We start from the raw sequence: 22,280 nt of genomic DNA, 5'->3' as shown, positions 1-22,280 counted from the left end.
GAGCCGAGCCGAGCGCCGGAGGCGGCTGCGGAGGCTCCGCGCTCCGCTCCGTCTGGGAATCCGCGCCGGCTTTTGCGGGCGGCCGGCGGCGCGGGGCCCTTTGGAAATAGAATAGCCAATGTAATCTGACACTTCAACTTGCTCGGCTCCGGGCGAGTTGATTCACTTACTCACCCCCTAACGCCGAGTTCCTTTTCACTGTCTGTGGACATTAAAAAAGCGAGCGGCGGCGGGCGACCGGGAGAGCGAGCGGCCGGGCGGCGGGCGGGCGGGCGACCAGCGATCGGGCGGCCGAGCTAGTGAGCAGCGCCGGCGCAGCGCGGTGACCCCAGCCCCGGTTCGAGCCGAACAGGAACCGGAGAGGAGCCGATCTCGGCGCCCTCGCAGTGCTCCTCCCGGCCCGAGCCGGCCCTGCCCGCCCGCGGCGGCGGCGGCGGCAGCGGCAGCGGCGGCGGCGGCGCGTCCTCCAGCGGCGGCAGCGGCGCTCGCAGTGCCTGGTAAGTTTGAAGCCAGACCAGGGCGCCCGCTGGCCCCGGCCTTCCTCCCGCTCCCCGTGGACTCTTGGGGCGCGAGCGTGGGGCGCTGGGTGCTTGGGGCTTTTCCGTTGAAGGGTCCGCTGGGACCAGGCGAGCAGGGCGAGTGGCCCGCAACCGGGCTCCGCTGCGCTCCCCGTGGCGGCCGGGGGCCGAGGCCCAAGCGACCGGCAAACACCGGGCTGTGCGGAGCCGGCTGGGACTGAGCGCGGGAGCCGGGGCTCCTCGGGTGTACGCGGCTTGAGTACGGTTGTGCGCATGCCGACCTGGTGCCCGCCTCCTGCCGGTGCGCCTCCAGCCTCCGTTCTGTACACCGGGGGCCGGGCTGGACCGGGGTTCGGGGAGGGAGGAAGGGAGGAAAGGATCGGATCCTCCGTCTCCCTCGCCTCCTTTGGGAAGACGGGAAGTATTGAGCCTGTGTGTACGAGAACCGCTAGGGACGGCGCCGGATCGGGGTGGCAAGGGGTAGTAGTGTTAAGTTGTGCATCCGGATTTCCAGGGAAAACACACACTTTTGTAAATGGGTGGTGGGGGCGCGGTTAAGTTGTTTGTGTGTGAATTGCCCGGGGAGACAAGGCGCACGGTACGAGCGGGGATCGCCGAGGGGTGTGTGTAGGGGCTTCCTGTAGGTCTTTAGAAACCGGAGGGGCATTAAGGGCAACGCCTGGTCCGGGCTGCCCCGGCCAGGAGGGGTGCCCGTAGGGAAGATGTGCGTGTGTGTGCGCGCGCGCGCGTTGCAAATACGAAAGTAATTTCCCCGTGTTCTTTCTTCCTCTTCGTCTCCGGCGGCGGCGGCGGCGGCCCCCGGGGAGTGGGAGGCCAGCCCGGGCGGAGGTTGGGGGGCCGGAGCTGGAGCAGGGTTGGGGGGCGGGCTCTGGAAGCTTGTTTCACATTCCTGGCGTCTAGGCTGGGGAGAAAGCAGTGGGGAGCGCGGCCTCGGCGTCTGGGGCGCGGACAGCGGGCGCGCGTCGCCCCCTCGCCGAGGACATCTGTCCAGGAAGCCAGCCGGGTGGGGAGAGGGCCGGGTGCGCAGGGCAGGCTCTCCGCCCCGGAGCAGCGGGGGCGCGGGCGAGGGGCGGCCGCCTTCCCAGCCATTGTGCGCCAGCAGATTTTCACGGGAGACTGCCCCGGAGCCGCCGGAGAAGGCCGGGAGCCGGCCTCAGCCCCGGGTTTAAAAGACACTCCAGGAATGTAAACAACCCGGGCGGGAGCGCGCCAGGGCGGCCGGCCCGGGCCCCCCACCCTTCCCCGAGGGACAGCCCCACGGCGGGGCCGCCCGGCCCTCCCCCTCTACCTGCCGAAAACTTTTTCTTCCTCCGCTTCCCTTACCACCTCGCCCCTCCAGCGGGACACGGAGCGAGGGCCACTCCCCGGGCGCGGGCCCAGGGCGCCTGGCACCAGGTGCGGGACCCCGGAGGCCTGGCAGCTCGGCCCCTGTTTGGGCATCCGGAGTCCCGGCTGCGCCCGCCGCGGAGCCGCCAGCTTCCAGGGCCGGCAGTGCCGGAGAGCTGGGGCTCCAAGAGCTTGCTCGCCCGCCTCCCTTCTTCCCTCCCTCCCGCTGCTCCTTCCCCCGCTCTCCCCCTTCTCCTCTCCCCTGACTGCTTTTCCAATGCCCTGACATGAGGGAGGAAGATTTAACTTGGCAGCCCAAACAAATGTTCTCTCAGAGGTCCTCCAAGAAGCTGGCGGCTGGGCTGGCAGGCTGAGGGCACTGCTCCGCCAGCCTTTTCCTCCTCCCTGCTCTGCCGTGGTCATTTGGAGCCCCCTGGGTGGACTGCCCAGGGCATGGGAGAGGGAGACGAACGCCACAGATTTAAAAGGGCAGTGGGAAGCGCCTCCAACGGAAGCCACTGGCTTGGTGCTGGGTAGGAGCCACCCGGAGCTGCGTTTGGTGCCAAGGGTTTTCTGGAGGACTTTCTTGAGCAACAGTTTGCCTCTCTGCTGCAACCCGGGGACAGGGCCTGGTGGACCAGAGGGCTAACCAGTGCTGTCTCCTCCTCCCTGTGGGTGTGAGGACAGGCTGGTTACACAGGTCAGGGCAGGAGGCCAGAGGCTGTTCCCAGAGGTGCCTGGCTTTGCTTATTTTTGTTTTTTTTTAAGGTGGAGAGAAAGAGGCAGGCGCTGTGGCTGCAGAATGGGCAGCTTGGTTGGTGATGAACTCCAACTTGCCTCCGCTGGTGTTTGTATGGTTCCGGGAGTTTAAAAGTCGCTTGTAAGCTATCTGGGAAGTTTGGAAGAGGGAACAAGCCCATAACTTTCTCTGTCCTGGCTGCTTTCGGGGGAGGTCCAGAGTGGGGGGAATTCCTGGCCCCTCGCTCGCTTGCTGCCTGGCCCTGGTGGTGTGGTTTGTGAACGCCTCAAGCCTTGTGCTGACCTTTCTTTCTTCAAGTTGAGGATGTTGAAACACCAGCATCAAACAAAAGACACATTGAAAGCTGTATCTGCCACAGAGCACGTGTGACTTTGGGGCCAAGGGAATGCATTTGGAGGGAGATGGTGTTTTCTTCTGAGTTTTATGATTTTGGTTGGGTTTTGTTTTTCCCAAAAGGACAGAAGCATCTCCTTGTCCCAAGTCACGAGGTTATGAAATGCTGTTTTCACATGTAAATCTCCAAACTTTAGACTTTTGAGAGTTGGTGGCAGTGACTTGGGGGGAGTTGAGGGAGGGAGATTTCAAAAGTTTTAAATGGATTTTGGATTGAGTTTTGAGGTACTCAGCATATGGCTCACAGAGAAGAGTTGGGAATAAGAAACTGCTGTACTTATGGGAGATTTTGGTAACTAACCCTGTCTATGCAGAAAAGGACTGCTGGCTTCTGGCTTATTTGTGGGGACAAAATGTCCCTTTTTCCCCCTAAGGAAAGGGATGGCGGATTGACCTCTTCACAGCCAGGAGAAAAGTGAAGAAAGGTCCAGAGACTGTGGGGTTGGCCACAGAAACATAGCGCCCCCCCTCCCCTCACTTCCCTAGTGAAAGTCACACAACATTATCTCCATTCCTAGTACCCGGAGATGGGCCCCAACTGGACAAGTGTCCATTGTCAACTCACCCTGGAAAATTGCAGAAGGAAGGACCTGACTCAGAAGAGCTGCAGACTTCACTTTTTTCCTGATTGACAGAGATAGAAGGTGGACAAGGGAGGAAGACACTTTGAGGCCTGCTGTGTCCTGAGAGTTTTGTCACAAGAGTACCCCAGTGTGAAGCCGCTGATACTAAGTTCTCTGGCCTTGGCCAGGGTCCAAGAGGCAGCTGTGACCCCAGCCCCAGGGAGAGATGTTGCTGTAAGCAATTCTGGAACCAACAAGTTAATTTCCGGAAGCTTCTCTGGGCACTCTGTCACGGAACCAGGAAGCAGGGCCTGCCAGGCCATGACTGGGTCCCATACGTTTTCATTCATAACTTTGCTCCCGAGGGCCTTTGCCTGGCTCCTATCACTGCCTCATCTTTATGAGGTTCCTTAGGTTTTGTGTGGACAACAAAGGCTAGGCTGCTGCAATTACCCTGGACACCGCTGTAGTCTTGCCCAGTGACGACTCTGGCCTCTCAGCAGGACACAGTGGCCTCAGCCCACGCCTTGTGGGGAGGGGCTCTTTGTCCCTGTGGCCCTGAGGATGAAGGGAGGCAGAGCCTGACTGGGCTGTAAGCAACAGGGATGATTCTGAGATTGGGCCCTGCCCTCAGGGAAGATAAAGGGAGGCTTGGAAAAAAAAAAAAAACAGTCCCAGGCACAGGCTCTGGAAAGAGTCCAGAATCTATTGTGATTATGTGGGTCTTCCCATTACCTGAGGAGATGGGGAAGAGGTGTCAGGAGATCGTAGCTTGCTGGATCCTTTGGGCCAGTAGCTCCACTCTGCTGGGCCTCAGTCTCCTCATCTGTAAAATGGATCCAATGACAGAATCCCTCTCACCCACTTGGTTGCTGTGAGGGTGAGACAGATGTAACAAGAGCTCTGGAAGTGTATCCCCCAAAGGCCTGTCAGGCTCTGGGCACAGAATAGATGGAGCACAAAGGGGTTGGATTGGGGTGCTAGAAGCATTTTCCAGATGCTATTTTCCCATCCAAGCCTACCTCCCTGACAGTTTGTTGTCTAGCCTTGGCTTGCATGCCCCCCATGACAGGGCACTCACCACCTATGGGCAGCCTGTGCCTTCAATGGACAGCTCTGGCTGTTAGTGTGCTCTACTGCATGGCATACCTTCTGGAAATCAATCACTCTTGGCTCTCACTCTAGTCTTGAGGTTCCAGGGGTCCCCGGACCACAGATTTGTTTTTTCCTAAATGATCACAGATTTAAGACCATTGCCCAAGCGAGCCATACTGACGTGGGATGGGAGACACCCTTCAAGTGCTGCTTCCAGCCTGTGGGGCGTGGGGACGGGTCTGCCCAAGGGGCTCCCTGTCCTCTGTCTTTGTGTGCTGGGTTCGCCTCTTGGCACTTTCTCTCATTGGATCCAGGATGAGAAGGAAGGAGATACATAACAGGGGGTGGGGTTTGGTCAGGGGCCCAGCATTGATGCCACAGATATTTCCTGAGAGTCCACGGTGTGAGGACCGTGGCCAGTGAGAGACCCAGAAGTGTGTAAGACAGTTCCTGTTCCTTCGGAGTTTACAGTCCAGTCAGGGCAGGAAGATCAGTCCAAATAAATAATTAACCACTACCAGCTGGCTGCCTGCCATGGGGCGCACGATGACAGTAATAACCGCGGCCCCTTGCTTTTGTGTGGCACTGGGTGGATTTGGAAGCACTCTCCAACTTTGATTAACCCCAATAACAACAGCGTAAGCTAGCTAGTATTTGGAATTACCCCATTTAGTGGAGAAGAAAACCGAGATTCACAGAGGTGACGTGACTGTCACTAAGCCAGGACTCAACTTCAGGCCTTACAGATGCCAACACTCTGTGCTCCCGCCTCCCCAGCCTACCGGCCAGACAGGACCTGGATGCAGAGGCTGGTGTGGACCACAAGAATAGGGGTGGGAGTCTGAGGTTAAGGAAGAGGAGCTGTGCCCAGAAAAGGTAATAGGTGGGCTTCACCTGCCCCTCCTCCCACTCACCAGCAGCTGTGCCCCTGAGCTTGCTCTGAGTCCCAAATCCATCCATGACTTCCTGGGTATACATGTTTGTGCATGGCCTTCACCGCCATCCTCAGCCCTGGAGCAGGAAGCAGAAATGTTTCTGGGCCCCAGGTTCCTGTGCAGCCCAAGGCTCTTCCCTGGGCTGCGGTGGTTTCTATAGATACAGACATTGACTCAGCCTGCCCCTCCGCTGGCTGAGTCAGTGCCCAGGCCCTGTGGGGTAGCTGCCCTGTGGGAGCCCTTGGGTTCCTTCTGCACCCCAAAACAGCCCACCTGCTGCCCAGGACCTGTGCCTGCTTTTCTGAAGCTCATCTGAGTGCCACTCCAGGACAGGGCTGTATCGGGTGGGGTACAGAGCAGGGAGCAGCTGGGCAGGCTGAGCTGGCACCTCCCCAGGAAGCCTGGCCCAGTTTGGCACACCTGCACAGGTAATGACTGTAGCCTGGGAGGGCCCTGGGCCCCACCTGTCAGGCCCAGCTGCTGGGGTTACTGCAGGATCATGCTGGGGGAGGCCGGGGTGTCTGAGCTAATTAGATTTCTTAGATTTCAATGCGCCCCTAATCCTGTTAGCCTGGCTGTAATTGTAACCACTTGAAGGTTTCAGCTGTGGCAGGCTGTTGAGGACAGACGGTGTGGGGACTCCACTCTGCCCCAACCCCAGCTTAGACAGCCGGCTGGGGACTGGGGACACCCTTCCCAAGTCTCTGGGGTGAGGGCCTGAGTGATGGTAGGTGTGCTTTTCTGTAGAATCCTAGCATCACTGACTGTCACAGCAGGCTTGGCCGTTGAACATTGTCAGCTTCAACCCCTCACTGGACAGATGGGGAAACTGAGGCCTACCTGGCTCAGGGCCTCGATGGCTGGTAGCTGCAGGGTATCAGGGACTTGCAGTGGTCTGACTTTGTAATCTTTGTCCCTGGAGACTTCAGGGCTGGGCTGGAATTGCCCAGGGGCTATTGACATGTTTTCCCCTCCAGACATGTTTTTCCCCAGAAATAGGGGCCAGGGGCTTCATTTGTCATGAAGCCTGCTCCCCAGTTGGCATTACCTATTCATTCTCTCTCTCTCTCTCTCTCTCTCTCTCTCTCTCTCTCTCACACACACACACACACACACTCACTCACACGAATTCCGGGACCCACAAGGATTCCAGCCTCTGCTGGCCAGGATGTCTACAGAGAACAGACGCCTGCCTCCCCCAGGGCTCCCAGATATGGGGCCTTTCTCCCTTCTCCCCCACCAGTCTCTCCCAGATTCTTGATCTCTTGGAGAGTCCAATTTAATGCAAATGATTGCTTTGCCAAAAAATGGCAAAGCTATTCTGATTGGGGGGTTGTTAAAATATAATTTCTTTGTACTTTTCAGTGGCTCTTGCAAAATTATTTTTTTGGTGTCTGGCTTTAATGGAAACTGCACCCATTCCCATCTTTTTTCCTGCCCTACCCCCATTCTTATTTCCCAACAACTCTATCCACCCACAGAGGTTGGCACTTGTGGTGGCCAGCCAGGTGGGGGTGGGGGTGGATGGCTGTGCCGCCCTCTACCCCTGCCCTGGAGGGTCCCACCCAGAAGTTGCATCCTGCCCTCTTTGTTCTGGAACACTGGGGAAAGAAGTTTGAAATCTCCTTCCACTCCAGGAGCTCCCGGGCTCTGTTTTGCACCCCTAAGCATGTAGTATAGAATTGGGGGCTACAGGGGTTACCTAGCCCAAGACACCCAACTATGGAAACAACTGGCCATATCCGAGGACAGCAGCGAGCTAGTGAAAGAGCCAGGCCTGGAACCCCGTCTCTTTAGCCCATTAGTTCGTTAAACATTTATTGAGCATGTCCTGTTGGCCAGGCGCAGCCCTGTTAGCCACCCTCCAGAGCTCATCAAAAACTGCTTTTCCTTTTTGACTTGGGAAGGGCCCACTGAACCTGCGAGGACTGGGCTCATTTCTGAACTCTCGGGGTAAGAAATAAGGGAAGTTTTCAGCAGTGCCCCCAGATCCTACACAGCATCTCAGCATGTTTTTGAAAGGTAGGTTGGTTGCATTGCAGATGTGAGGGAAGTAAAACTTAAACCCTCTAGGGAGGGTACAAGGTGTCTCATCTGCCCAGGCCTGTTTAGTCCAAGAAGATGGGTGGCTTCTTCCGCCTGCCCCCCACCCCACACACTCCTCTATGTGCTGTCTTTTGTCCTTTGCAGGGCCAGTGGCCCCTGCTGCCTTGTTCCTGCCCTCACTTTCTCTGTGGATGGAAAAGCAGAGAAGGAGCCCTCTTGCTGCTCCCTGGGAGTCACCTTCGTCAGGCCCAGGTGACAGGATGTGAGGAAGAGCCAATGGGCTCAGGACAGGATGAGGGAGGAGATGCGAGGTACCTGGACCTCACAGGTCTGCTGGCTCTTGCCCAAACTCCCACTCAGCTCCCTGGTGAATTTGACTGACGCTGGGAAACAAGGCAGCCGTCTCTGACCCGCCAGCAGCCCGGCTGAGGGACAGACAGGGCGCAGAGACCTCTAGGGACAGGTCCTGAAACTTACTTGTTATTTGCAAGTGGGGAGGGCCCTCGAGGATCTCTGCCCAACCTTCTTGTTTTGCTGGTGGGGAAACCCAAAGCCCAGAGAGAGGAGGGAACTCCTCATACAGTGAGGTAGCTCCCTGCACCCACCGGTGTCTCACCAGGGCGGGGCTGAGTGGTCAGGGTGAGGAGGGATGGAAGTTTCCATTGACGTGCTTTGGGGCTCCGGCTGTTGTTTACATCTTTAAGACAACTTGCCAAAGTCTACCATCAATATCACAATAGCCAGAATTTCTTGAGCAGCTATTTTGTTTTAGGCTCTTAGACTGCCTGTGTTCAATCTGCTTCGCCCTTTGCAATCTCTGTGGCTATGGGCAAGTTAGATTTAACTTCTCCAATTTTGGGCTCCACATCTGCAAAGCAGGTTTGCTAATAGTATAAAAATAGCATACTGCCTTCCCCATAGGTTGAGAAAATGGAGCACAGACAGTGCCTGGCATACAGTAGGTGCTCAAGAAATGGTAGCCTCGGTCATTGTCATGACCATTGCTCTCATGACGCCTGGTGCAGCCATTAGCATTGCATTACCTGCCACTTACAAATGAGGAGGCTGAGTCAGGTGGACTGCCCAAGGCCACCTGGTACCTCAGGACCAACCAAAGCTGGCGTGGGATCCAGGCTTCCTCACCCCCTCGCCCCTGCCATTATCCACAGTTTCCCCTTTGTAACAGAAAGGGCTAGCAGGTTATCTCTGAGAGCCCCCCCCCCCAAATTCCAAATTCATTTTAATTCAGCCTGCCTGTGAAGCCCATTCCCCCTAGAGAGCTTAGTGAGGTCTTCCAGAGGTGGAGGTTTGCATACCTGGGTTCCTTCCCCAGACCGCTTTCCTACCTATAAGTTAAGGCGAGTCATGCTTCCTCCCTCCCAGGCGCTTTCTTTGTGGAGCAGAGGAGAGCATGGGGGGACCGGGCTTGTCAACCATAAACTACTGTGCAGAATCGCTGTGAACTGGAACTAACCGTGGGAACTTAGACCGGTCATGGGACCCTCCAGGGCCTCAGTTTCCTCATCTGAAATCCTGAGCTGAGACGACATCAAGGTTTCCTGAGTGGGTTCTCAGGAACACCAGTCCACAAAAGGAACGTTAGTGGGTCACACCCTCCCACTCCTGGGAATTGCCCACCCTTTGCCTCACCCAGTGTTTCCCAAACTCCAGGACACTCCTCCCACCTCCCTGTTTTATGCAGTGGAACATCTTGGGAAATGCCAGGCTAGATGGCCCCTTCCACCTCTGGCATCGGTGGTGCTGTCCAGAGGATGGTTTCCCTCCCTAAGAACCACCTTCCGGGGGCACCGCTCTTGCTGGCAAGGCAGAGGACAGCTCCGGCTGGACAGAAACCTCCCCAGCCTGCTTTCTTGGCACTGCTTCTTGACACCTACCCCCCTCAAGCCTGCAGGTCTCTCACTTTCTCTGGCCTCTGTTTCTTTTGTTGTTAGCAGACCACAAATCTGTTTGTGGTTGGGCAGTCCCAAAAGCAAGGCCAGCTTGGCAGAGGGGTGGCACCTCTGCTGTTTCCCTAGAGACAGGCCTCAGAGACTTGCCAACCGTCAGCAGGAAGGGCCTTGAACCACCCTGTAGGGCCCTGAGCCCCTAAACTCGTGTGCGCACCTTGCAAGTGTGTACTTTTCTGCCGAGATGGTCCGCGGCGTTCAGACCCTTCAATCAGTTTGGATGCCTGAGAGCAGTGTACGAGCATTGGCCTGCATCCGAGCAGCTAAAATTACCCCTGCCCTTGAGTGGAGCAGGACTGCCTGCTATCTCTCCCCACCTCCTGCCCACAAACCTTTCACTCCAACTCATTTGTGTCACCTCCCGAGCCACGGAGGCATCGTGTGTGTGACTCCTGCTTCTTACCCAGCTGGCTGTGTACTAGAGAAGAAACTGAGGCTGAGGGGAAGGGACCTGACCAAGGTCACTAACAGGGACACAGACCTGGCACAGGGGCAGGGTGGCCCCAGCAGAGAGTCTCCTGTGCTGGCTGACCTCGCTTCTGAAACCAGCGGTCTTGTCCTCTGAGATGTGCTAGTGTCAGGCTGAAACACCCCAAAAGAGCTAGGTGGAGATGAGGGTGAAGGGAAGAAGTCCCCCCTCCTTCCCTTTTTTAGGAAGGCTGGGCAGGACTGGTTTAGGGCTGTTCCTCTGTGTCAGGAGGCTAATTTCAACCCTGCTGGCCGAGCTGCCTGTTTATCCCGCTCCGGTTAATGTTTCCTTCTCATGGGCCATGGGCCCACTGACATTTACACAGAGAAGCACCCGATGGTGCTGGTACGAGTCAGTTGTGAGCCCCTAGCTGGGGGTGTCACGCTGCTGTTAGTAGGGAGAGCCAGCGGGGCCCTGGGGAGAGCTCTGGCCTGAGCTGGGTTCCCGTGCTGGCAGGCCCCCTGTGTGACCAGGATGAGTCACTCTAGCTCCCTGGGTCCCAGTCCTCATGTCTCTGACTTTCCGGATTCTGAGGGGTGGGCTTTGTGGCTAGCAGGGGACTCCTTGGCTACCAGCCTCTCTGCTTTGCTCAGCCCCCTGAGCTCCAGGACCTCCCTGTCCTTCTGATCCTGGAAAAGGAGAGGAAGCCTCAGGTGTTTTTTCTTGTCTGGGTTTTGGGATAGGGCAGTGGCTGTGAAAGGAGCTCCCTGAAGCTGTGACTTCAGTGTTGATTTATCCCCTGCAGAAGCACGCTGGTTCCTCCTACCCCAGCCCGGCGACACCTTCATTTTCGCTTGTGCTTCATCTGCAGGGTCTGTCCCTTTAGGCAGAAGGAGTGGAGCTGCTTTGGGGGTTGCATTCTTGTGGGCCCCAGAATTCTTGGAGCTTTCTGCCTGGTGTATGGTTCCCCTCCTAGGCAGCTTCCTCGAGGTGTCTGGGCCAGCATAAGACCAACTCCTCCTGTCCCCCCCCCAAGGGTGGTTCCAGATACTACTATTCCCGGTGCTCGTGGGATCTTTGATTCTCAAGACCACAGGGGAGCTTGGTGGCCACTCATCTGATGCCTGTTACACAGCATCCCCACCGAGCACCTTCTGGTGTGAGTTTGCACACTTCCAGGAACAGGCTGCTCCCTGCCTCCCAGCAATCCCTCCACCTTTTATGGAACCTGGAAGGATGCCACTCCCCCCACACACACACTTCTCATCTCAGGACCATGCAGAATATGGTGAACTCGGGTCTTGGGAACTCCTTTCCATAGTCTACATCAGGGATATATCCCCAGAGACTTCTCCTCTCTATGCTGAGTGCAAAGCTAAAGTGGGCAGAGTGGGCTACCTGGAGGAGGTGGCCTTCCTTTGTCCCCATATTGTCTCTGCCTCTGGTAAGAGCCTGGTCAGCTTGGAGACCTTGGGCCTGACCTGGAAATGGTCTAACTCAGGTTGTGAAACATGGAAATAGGCTGAGGACGTCCCAAGAATGGCTCATTGGGGTCCCAGGGAACAAACGTGGCCCAGCATCTGCTCTTCAAGCAGAGCCAGACATGCCAGATGGTTCCAGAAGACTGGCATCTTCCCAGCTTGTTCCAGCATGCCCATCCGCCACTGGTACTGGGGTCCCTTGCTGGGAAGGAACCAGGGAGCTGTGAGTAGTGCTCCCTCCCTGTCTGCCTCCACCCCCTTCTTACCTAGCCCCTGTCTGCCCAGCTCTTCTCCCTGCCACTCTGTCAGGGAACATCCTGCCTAAATGTCCTGAGGCCCCAGGGACCTGAGGTGTCTGCAGAGAGCACTGGATTTGGAGTCTGAACTGGCGGTGCTGCCTCCCACTGATGGTCTCCCCTGGGGCTGCTGAGGAGTCAGAAGGGAGGACCAGCTCTGTGCATGCTGCGCAATGTCCCAGTGGCGAGGAATGGAATGTTTAATTACCTGGTGCAGTGGTGATAATGTCAGCACAGAAAGGCTTTGGAGATCGCCCAGGCCAACTCTCTCATTTACCCGCTGAGTCTGACCCCAGAGGGGACAGAAGCCATCCCAAAGTCACAGGGCAAGTCCATAGCAGAGCTGGAGCTAAAACCCACCAGCCATGCCCAGTCCCTGCCTTGTCATTTGACAGAAATCCTTTGCTGGAGCAAGACACAGGGAAGTCCCCCCATGTCTGTCGCCCTGGTGCCTGGCTAGCCTGGGACTTACTACCCACATCTCTCAAAGCTTCTGGGCCTCATGCCTCTGGCTGTGCTCACCAGAAGTGTTCAGCCCAGGGACAGTCAGGTATTCCCTGAGGTCCCCATGAGAAAGCTGGCTCTCCAAGCCTGGGGCCCCTGACCTGTGACACGGCATCCCCTTTACCTCCTGGCTCAGACTGTTCTACCCTGCACTCTGCCAGCCATCACCTAGAATGGAAACAGGATTTCCAGGAGCCCACCTGAGACCCCTTGACCAGATGTCTGGTCCAGTTGGCTGCAGGATGTTACCCTGGCCTGGGACCATGGCTTGAATCTGTGGCCCTGGTTTCAATCTGCTGTGACCTCTCCCAGGGTTCTGAAGACCCAAAGATGCCCAGACTGTTGGAGCAGGAGGGACCTGGGCAACTAGCTTTTCTAATCCTCTTCTCATCCCCATTTCCCAGGTTAGGGAACTGAGGTCCAGAGAGAGAAGGAAGCCGGCTGCAAAGCCAGCATTATATCAACTCCTCCCACCTTAGCCAGCCTGGCCTCCTTCCATCTCATGCTCCCTGAGATCAATTCCTTGGGCTGCCCAGGGCCTAGTGTGTATGGGACAGGGATACTGGGCAGGCCAAGCCCTGCTTCCCTTCCAGGTCTGGGGGGCCAGTGCCCTGGGAGGGCAACACATGTTTCCGGCCAATGGGTCCTGGTGCCAGCCTGAGAATAAGGTTTTCTCTTTGCACCTACTATGTGCCAGGTACTATTCCAGGCCCTGGAGTTGTAACAGTGAACTTGCATGGCATACAGAAGCCCTGCTTATATTCTCATAGGTGAGACAGATAGTAACTCTACAACTTAATGAATGTTTTAAAGAAAAATAAGTCAGGATAAGGTGATATAGGGAAATGGGTGGCATATTGGGCTTCTTTAGATGGAGTGATTAGGGAGGCTTCTCTGAAGTGGCAGCTTTTGAACATATAGATACTTCAGGAAGGTAAGGGGGTGAATCTGTGAACATTTGGGAGAACACTTCAAGCAGAGAGCACAGCATGTACAAAGGTCCAGTGGCCAGATCATGCCTGACATGCTCTAAGAAAGGCCAGGAGGCTAGTATAGCTGGATGGAAGGGGACAGGGAGGAAGTTAGGAGAGGAAGTGAGCAAGGTGGTCAGCGACCAGGTCACAGAGGGCCTTATGGAGCACGGAGCACGGGAAGAGTTTCTGACTTCATGCTCAGTAATTTGGAAGCCACTGGAGGATTTGAATTAAAGGACCAAGATGTGCCCTCTAAGAAGGTCCCTCTGGCTAGTGAGCTGAGAATAGGTTGTAGGGGACAAGGGTGGAAACAAGGAACCAGCTGGGCAGCTTTTGTAGTAACCCAGATGAGGGTGTTGGTGATCAGATCCTGGACGTATTTTGAAGGTTGACCAAGGTTATGCCCAGAAGCCCACTAGGAGTGCCGTCTACCTCCACAAAGCAGGCTGAGCAGTTAGGGTTGGAGAGCTGGCCCAGGTCTCCAAGTCCTGTGGGTCCAAGGGCTTTTCCTTGTATGCCTGTCACCTCCCATCTAGCCATAAGCTACTCTGTCATAAGATGCCTGTTTAACAGTTGGATAAATAGAGGCGTGCTGAGGCGTTCTTCCTACACTTGTCATTGTGCCTTTCTGCATTTGGTCTCCATTGTGAGTCTTCCATTCATCTCCACTTTCATAGCCTCTACTTCGTGCACTGTTGTTTTCTCAATCCCTGGAGCCTTGGCCTTTGTCGATTCCTTCACCCCCATAATTTTATCTGGTTAACTCCTATATATCCCTAAGAGCCCAGCTCAAAAGCTGCCAGCCCTGAACTCTCTTCTCTGCCTCTCAGATACTGGGGATTTCCTCCTCCACTGAAAAGTCTTTGGTTTCTCTCGCTCTTGTCCTCCACTGCTTGGGATTGACCGGAACGAAGGCTTGGTCTGTGCCTCCCTTCACACCCCCTCTTTCTTTCCTCTCTGTGTCCGCACAGCCTGGCCCAGGGCCAGCACAGAGGAGGGAACAAAAACATTTAGTGTATTCCTGGAGCAGTGGCTAGTTACTATGGAAACAAGGAAGTGCTGCAACTTCCCTAACTTTTGAGGTTGGGGTCACGGAGGGCAGCTCTGTCTTGGCCCAATGGGATAAACCGAGGATGACAATCCTAGAGTTCTTATTGATTCAGAGTCATCTTAAGCAGGTCTCTTGCCGTCTCTGGGCCTCAGTTTACCCATTATTAACATGGGGTCATTGGGATTACTTGGCTCTCTAAGGTCATTTCCAGCTCTAACATCCCATATCCCTGTGTCTCTAAACCTTCTGCATAACCATAGGCAAGCCCTCTGCCTTCTTTGTGCCTCCCAATTACCCATTTTGTTCATCTCTCCTGCAAGAAGGTACTTCCTGAGTCAGGCGACTCCAGAACCCCGGAGTTTCAGCAGCCAGGCAGCCCTTGATAACTGAACTGGCATTCTTGTGACTTGCAGAGGCACAAAGAGGGAGTCCTGCTTCCCAGGGTGGTAGCAGGGAGAGAAGAAAGGTGGGTTGGGGGAGAAGCCAGGCCAGCTTGCTCTGGTCTGAACCTGCACAAACCCCTGGGACTCTCCTTCCCTCACCTTGAAGGTGGCCGGAGCCAGTGTTTGTACGGTGGGCCTTGTCTCTGCTGGACTCTGCCCCCTGCCTGCTCAGCCCCGAAGGCTGCCTGAGACAGGCCGCGGAGCTGAGTGAGTGGGCATTGCCTCTTGCCATGTCTCTTCTCTCTCCACTTTATTGCTCAGAAGCCAAGAGTTAGCCGAGCACAAAACCGCAGCTTGGCTGCCAGCACCCTCCAGAGTCCTGCAGCGCCCGGCAGGGCTGTTCTAGGGACTCCACACCAGCCTGCAGGGCTCAGACTGGTGGGACCAAGGGTCCGAGATGCCCAGCATAGGGCCAGGCCCTGAGCCAAGTCCCCACCACCTGCCATTTGTACCTGTCATTGAGCTCAGTGGACAGAGACCTCAGCCTGATAAAACCCTACCTGAATGCTGTGTGACGCTTAGCAGTGGTTAGCTTTGCCCATCAGGCCCAGAAAGAGAGTGACTTGGGTTGAGAGGGTCTATGGGGCTCTCTGGGTCAGCTTGCTCATCTGTAAAATGGGTGGGAGTGCCCCTTCCCAGGGCTGCTGGGAGTGGAGGCTGAAGAAGGCAGTGTGTGCCTAATAAAAATGCTTGTTAGGACTGCCAGCTGGAGGCGAACACGGGCCTTAGCCAGAGGATGCCCTTGTGAGCGTCTTTTCGAGAAATGAAAGCCTGAACCTTTCAAGAATGGGAATCTGGCTCAGCGTGTGAGAGGTACCTCCCCTCTGTTTCTAAGCGATTCCCAGTGGCCAGGGACCTGGCTGGCCATCCTGGTGTGCCTTCCCTTCCTGTCTCTGCTCCCCATGCAGCGCTGGGCTCTGGAAGGGGCCCTGGTCACTTCCCATCTGGAACACGGATCAGCTTCCTGACCCTGTCAAGCCCCTGGCTCTCTCTGCCCTCAGTTTCCCCATCTGAGCATTGAGGCTCTTCCCAGCCAAGATTCTCTCACCGAAGCCTGTTTGAGCAATTTTACCTCCAGGCTAGTTGAGGCTTCCTACTCCAGCCCCCCTAGACTGAATGTTGTCTACCGCCCCTTTGCTCACCAAGTTCTTGTTTTTGTTACACAAGGGCCTGCCAGCTGTCACCAGGGCTGTAGCCTTCATCATGTGGATGGTGGCCTGAGTCTCCCAGCTCCTCCTTATTGGCACGCCTTGGTTTTGTCATTGCCTCCTCCTGGGGGCTCTCAGGTGTCCCTGTCTGTACTCCCCAGGCTGTCTCCCCCACCGGACTGTCTCCTCTACACAGGTGCCAGCTCGGTCTCATGCCTGTACCAGACGGCAGCAGAGAAGTTGTTCACTAAAAACTCTGATTACTGGTGATGGAATGGAAACCCTCGGCCGTCCAGACAGTCCCAGTTTTCTCAGCACACGGGCTTCACTCTGCTGTGTTCACGGATGGAGTTTCGTTCAGTATATAGGATTTTTAAAAAAATCAATTTTCTAGTAAGCTCTAAGGCCAGAACTGGTTTTCTCTACTTTTAGTCAATCCCCCACTTTCCAAGCAGGGGCTTTTTGACTTGTGTTTGTGCATTCCCTTTGTTTACCTGGTTTGAGCAGCTACTTTTTTCTCTGTGGATTCCATATTATAAATAACGCCACCTCCCGTTTGATTCAGATTTCACATACCCAAGAGGCAGTGAGGGTTCGTGAGCATTCCGCACTGCGTGTTCGCTGCTTTGTTGTGTTTTTAGCTTTGTGAATTAGATTTTATCTGCGTTTCTTCCTGCCTGAACCCCGGCACTCCATCTTCCCAGGGCTTGCTCAGTGGCAGTGTGTCTGCTAAGACCGCCAAGTGGGATAGTGTAGGTGGCGCTCTGTACAACCTGGGGGTACTGACATTGTAGTCCCCGTATATTGTACATACAAGTTTCTAGTGGATGGTAGCAAAGTGTTTTGAGGGAGGGTAACCTTGTTCTAATTCTTACAAATCCACTGTAAGGACTGGGAGCAGGACTGCCACTGGCCCACTGCCCCAACTGAAACTTGAGAGTCCCTCTTGACTGTTCCCCAGAACTGCAGCCTGTGACATTGGGTGTCCATGTCCCCACTGCCCTGCCAGAGCCTGGCCTGTGGGAGTATGTAGTCAGGGAACTGACACTTGTAGACTCCACCTTCCGAATGTTTTCTGAGCCACCCCTTCTCTCCACCCCATGCTATGGCCGCCCCTCTCCTATCCTCCCTCTACTTGGCCACCAGTGTGACCTTAATGAAAAGCAGCTCTGATCCTGTTACCTCCTCTGCTCTACTTAAAACGCCCTCGTGGCTTCCTACCACCTACAACCTGGCGCTCAGAGCCCTTCGTTCTCTGGCCCCAGCTGAACTTTCAGTTTGTGCTTTGCACATTCTGTTCTCTGCTCTCTCTGCCTGGTGAACTCCTAGGCATACTGCAAAGCCCTGCTCAAGCATTGGCTTACCCTTGTGCACCAGCCCGAGTGGTTCCTGCCTTTGCCCCAGCTCTGCCAGCACTGTTTTCAGAACTGTTTGAAGCCCTCATCTGATAGGGTCGCAGCTACCTTCAGGGCATCCCAGCCACCACATTTGGCATCCAGCAAACACTCCAAAATGCTTGCTAAATAGGTGGATGAATAAGTGACACCTACACTTTACATAGAGCTGGTAGGTTTTGTGATTTGGAAATCTATCCATCCATCCACCCATCCACCCATCCATCCATCATCTACCTATCTTTCTACTCTCGGTGGGTACCTTGGAAGTGACTTGCACACTTTGAGGAAGAATTGAATAACTTCAGCCCCAGACTCAGCTGCTTGTGTACACGATTTGAGCCCTTGGTCCCTTTTGCCCTCCCCTTTCCAATTACAGCCAGAGCAGTGTTTGGGCCGGGCCTGGGTCCCAGGAGCACCTCCTAGCCTGGGTTGTTTTGCCCGAAGCTGCCGAGGTCTGAGGGCACCTGCGTGTCTGCTGTGCCCATGTTGCTGCCCTCCTCAGGTTGGCTTCCTAGGAGAATTGGTTCAGTAGCAAGAGCCTGGCCAGAGCTCAGAGCCTCTTGGGCAAGACTCCCTGAGCTGGGCAGGGCCGGGGCTGGAGCCTCGTATACGCGGCCTACGCACCCAGCGAGTCTGCAGGCAAATAGGCTCCAGCTTGCCATGGTGCTGGGGGACAGGGGAAGGGAGGGCCCCCCTTCTTCTTGGGTAAACATGGGTGTTTAGACCTGCCTAGGCACATCCTTGTGCTGTATCGGTTAGAGGCTCAGGATGGCATTTCACTGAGCTGGGAGTTGCCAGGTGTCAGCCAGCGGGTGACAAGGAGGGATGCTTGAGAGTCCACAGACTTTGCCTGGGTCTCACGCCTCCTGTTTTTTCTAGAAGCAGAGCAGAGGCTGCACGAGGCTTGGAGGTCCCTGCGCCTGCCTGCCCGCCTGCCGTCCTGCTCATTCCTGATGATCTTGTCTCCACCCTAACTGTGCAGCTTCCTAGGACCTGGGGGGAGTAGACTAGCCAGGGGAAGGGGACTTTGCTAAGCCATGACTGAGACCAGAACTATCCTAGCTGTCCCCACTGCAGATGTGTCTCAGTCCCCATCATCTGAGGCAAAGCTCACGACCTTGGGAACACCCACGATGCACCAGGCAGGGTTCTCTGGCATCTCAGGGTTGTTACAGCAGCCTCAGAAGTGGGTGTTGTTACCCCATTTTAACCAGGAGGAAGCTGGAGCTCAGAGAGATGGAGCTGCTTCAGGCCCCACCCCTACTAAGGGAGGGAATTTGGTCGCTTTCTTTCTACACCGGACCCCTTCTTGATTTTTCTTTTTAAACGCGTGCCCGTTGGTACAGATGAGTAAGCCTGTGGGCATATTTACCAGCCCTTCTTCTGGCTGAAGAGCACAGGTGCCCAGGCCAGTGCTGCCCTGGGGCTGGTAGACAGCAGCCGCAGAGCCTGGAGCAGCTGGCGGGGTTCATAGCTGCCGAGGAGGCTTTCGCTGGGCCACAGCTAGACATGGGCATGTCGCGCCCTCCGCCCCCCGCCTCAGCGGAGGGCAGTGTTCCCTGGGCACTGTGTAAGCACAGAATGAAGGCCACAGCGCTGACGGAATTGGAGATGCCACCTGTAGGCCCAGCACTACGGGCAGGAGCATCGTTCACTTTCTTTCCCCGAGATGAACTTGCCCGAGGGTTTCTTGTCTTCTCTGATTTCCTCTCAGCTGGTTTCAGCCCAGTGCTGTTGGAGTCCCTGCCTCACTCAAAGGGAAGCAGCGGACCCCTCTCCCTGGGCCCTGAAAACCTAGACCTGCAGAGGAGAGTCAGGTAGAAATTGGGGGTGCTGGACCCTGTGGGCCATTGGGGTGCCTGCCGCATGCTTCCCAAAGGTGGAATCCCATGCAGGGCATGTCAGCCAGATGTGTCCTCCATCTGTAAATGGAGATAACCCCTGACTTTGAGGGGCTGCTGGGAGCATCACCCCCACAGATGCACCTGGAATGGGGAACCAACTGGCTGTTCCCAGGACAGAGTCCAGCCCTTTCTCCTCCTCTGTCCCTCTCCCACTCCCCCAATCCCACCCCAGCCACCTGCACACATGAGTCCCTGGTTTTCGGAAGGGAGGGGGGGCAGGTTGTAGAAAGACAGGATGAGCCTGAGTGTAATTTTATTTCTGTGGTTCTCCTTTCAAGCTGTCACGGTAAATCTATTTTACGTGTCACTTTGTAAATCATTATGCAGGATTAAGCCTTTTACCAGCTTTTAAGCCTTCTGCAGCCATCGACAACCCCACCTCTTTCCCCAGCCTGCCTTCTGAGCCCCTCTCGCTGCTCTGGGCACTGGCCTTATTGCTGTGTCTTCAGGCCTGATCGGTTAGAAGGAGAGTGGGGACCAGGGAGACAGCTCGCCCATCAGCTCGCCCACTTCCCATTTTACTGATGGAGAAACAAGCTCAGGAAGGGCAGGGACTCCCTGGTCTAGTGTGCATGATGCTCAATTTTTTCCCGATGCCCGGAAGCAGCGGGGAGGGAGGCTGCTGGCAGTAACCTGGGGCACTGCAGTTGGAGGTTTTCCTTGCCACCCACTGGAGCCTAGACACCTCTCCCTACTCCATGGCTATGGCCAGATTGCTCAAGCCCCAAAGAGAGCTCCACTTCAGAAGAGATTTTGAAGGGCAGGGTCAGGGTGGGCAGCCTGGATATGCTCGTAGCCAGTGAAGGGCCTTCTGCTCGCTTCCGGGGTACAGGGTCAAGGACACAAGCTGGAGTGACAGGGAGCTGGAGATGGGGGTGTGGTCAGAGGCCGTGCTGGTATGTGGGATCTCATTATTTATTTCTCTAGAAACCCTTGCCCTTCTCCAGAGAAGGCTCAGGATGCAGAACAATGAGGCCATTCGCTGAGATGTTTTGAGTTTCAGATGGTGGCTGGGCCCACTAGGCCAAGAGCCAGCAGTGAGCACTGGTGCATTGCCCAGCACAGGCCCATCTGGAGAGGCCTGCTCAGATGCACAGAACATAAAAAGGCACCGGCTCTCGAGGCTCGAGGGGCCCTCTGAGGGAGTCAGGGTGGCTGTGTCCCCCACCTCCACCCTGAGCCCTGCGGGGTCAGGCTGAGTCCTATTTCTCACTGCCTTTTCCGTCAGGGTCGACTGGCCTCCTCCCAGGCCAGAGGATCTAACACTTCCTCCTGCCTGTCTGCCTACTGGTAAAGGCCCAGCCTTGGAGGCCAACACTTGCCCAAGCTGTCTCTACCACTCCCGCTCCCAGACCTCCTTTGTCCTGAAACCTGACAGATTGATCACTTGCCTGCAATTTCAGGTCACCAGGAGACCCACTGGAGCGGCTTCTTGGGGTGGGTCCCTGTGCTCGGCATGGCCAGGGCTCCGGACAGAGAAAAAGAACCTGGCTGGGCAACATTCCCACAGCCTCCTGCTTTCTCTGTTGCAGCCCCCACTGTGCCGGATGGCAACTGCCTATTTATTTTCCAGTTTCTAGACTTGACCTCCTTCTACAGGGCCGGAACCTTGCCTCTTGTGTCCCTTAGCATGGTAGTGAGGGCACTGAGGCACGGATTAAGGCAAAATTTTTTGAGTGGAAGGATGGCTAAACAAATTACCTGAGACCTTGACTTCAAGGAGTTTCACAGCATAAATTGGAAATTAAGCCTTGGCTACTTGGCAAAACAGGAATGACGCATACTGAAAGTGCTAGAGAAATGGGCTAAGAAGTGCCAAGGAGAACTTGGAGCAAGTGAGAGATAAATGTGATAGAGTGGTCAGGGAGGGCCTCCTGGAGGAAGAGGCTTTAGCTAGAACTAGGCAAGGAGGAGGTGGAAAAGCCTGAACAAAAAAGGGACGTGTTTCCACCTGGGGGTCTGGGGAACTCAGCCTGTGCTCATATCTTCAAGGAAGTAATCTGGACCCAGTCTCCAGGGGTAGCTGGGACCCCAGAGGGAAGGCGGGTTAGGAGGGGACCCTATGCTAGATGCAGGAAGGGCAGTGTTTTAGGAGATTGACCAGGTGGCAGGGGCTGTCTGGGTTGGAGGGGGAGACTAGAACCCTGTTAATTACGCAGGTGAGTGAAGCCCGGCTGGTGTGCTGCAGGACAAACCAACCAGTGCTGGGTGGCAGGGCCTAGGGAGCAGACTGCCCCTCCAGCCCTGCCCTCCAGGCTGACGGTGAGGCGCTGGAAGCAGCAGCGGGTTCTGAAGGTCTGGGTGCAGGCTCGACCCGGCTACTCCCTTACAGGGTGATGTGGCCCTGAGCCTCTGTCCTCAACCTGCAAAATGGGGAGCTTTAACAACCCCCACTGAGCCTGTCTGCCCAGCTGCTGTGAAGAGCAAATGGGGCTCAGGGAGGGGAAGGTGTTTGTGAGCTGCATGGTCAGGTTGCTCATCCCATTCCAGGAAATTGGTGGCCACAGTGGCATGGCCATTTCACGGCTGCGGGCCTCCCTAGTTCTCCAGATGGAGGGAGCCGGGAGCCTGGACCCTGAGTTTCATTACCAACACATCCTGTGCCAGTCAATTCCCTCCTTCGGGCCTCGACTTTCTGCAACTGGGTCCATCCTGGTGACCCCTGCCTCCCTGGAGCTAAGAGTCATTGTGAAAGCGTGCGACGTGCACTGTCATCAGTGCTCCCTGCTAGGAGACTGAGGCTTGGCAAGCCGGTTGTCACGACAGCATCGTGATGCCTCCTGAAAGCCTTGGAGCCTCCACCAAGAGCTTCCAGTGCATGTCTCTCAGTCTCCGGCGACTTCTGGGTCCATTTTGCATTTCCTTGCACTTCCACCCCTCCCTGGAAGCCCCTTATTAGTCAAGCCGGCAGCGGATCCTATTCAGACTCCCTCCACCTCTACCCCCGCAAGCTGTGCACCGGGTGTGTGCCTAGACTGACGCTCGCGGCTGTTACAATCTTGGCACCACTGGCAGAGGGGCCGTCAGGTAGCTGCTTTTAGAACAGATC

General features: G+C 55.9%; 1 protein-coding gene across 4 annotated transcripts in view; it reads left to right on the top strand.

The window, feature by feature from the left end:
* Positions 1-424: 424 nt before the first annotated feature.
* The window catches only part of ZMIZ1 (zinc finger MIZ-type containing 1), a 220,471-nt gene continuing 198,615 nt past the window's right edge, over positions 425-22,280 (top strand). For all 4 annotated transcript variants that reach the window (XM_087824290.1, XM_087824289.1, XM_087824291.1 and 1 more), the window contains exon 1: positions 425-497. The gene's annotated coding sequence lies outside the window, so the exon portion shown is untranslated. The remainder of the gene's footprint in view (positions 498-22,280) is intronic.

The sequence above is a fragment of the Miniopterus natalensis genome, chromosome 14 (assembly GCF_054644295.1).
Source record: "Miniopterus natalensis isolate mMinNat1 chromosome 14, mMinNat1.hap1, whole genome shotgun sequence".
Lineage (NCBI taxonomy): Eukaryota > Metazoa > Chordata > Mammalia > Chiroptera > Miniopteridae > Miniopterus > Miniopterus natalensis.
The sequence above is the reverse complement of the archived record's forward strand: the minus strand, read 5'-3'. Positions and strand labels throughout refer to the sequence as shown.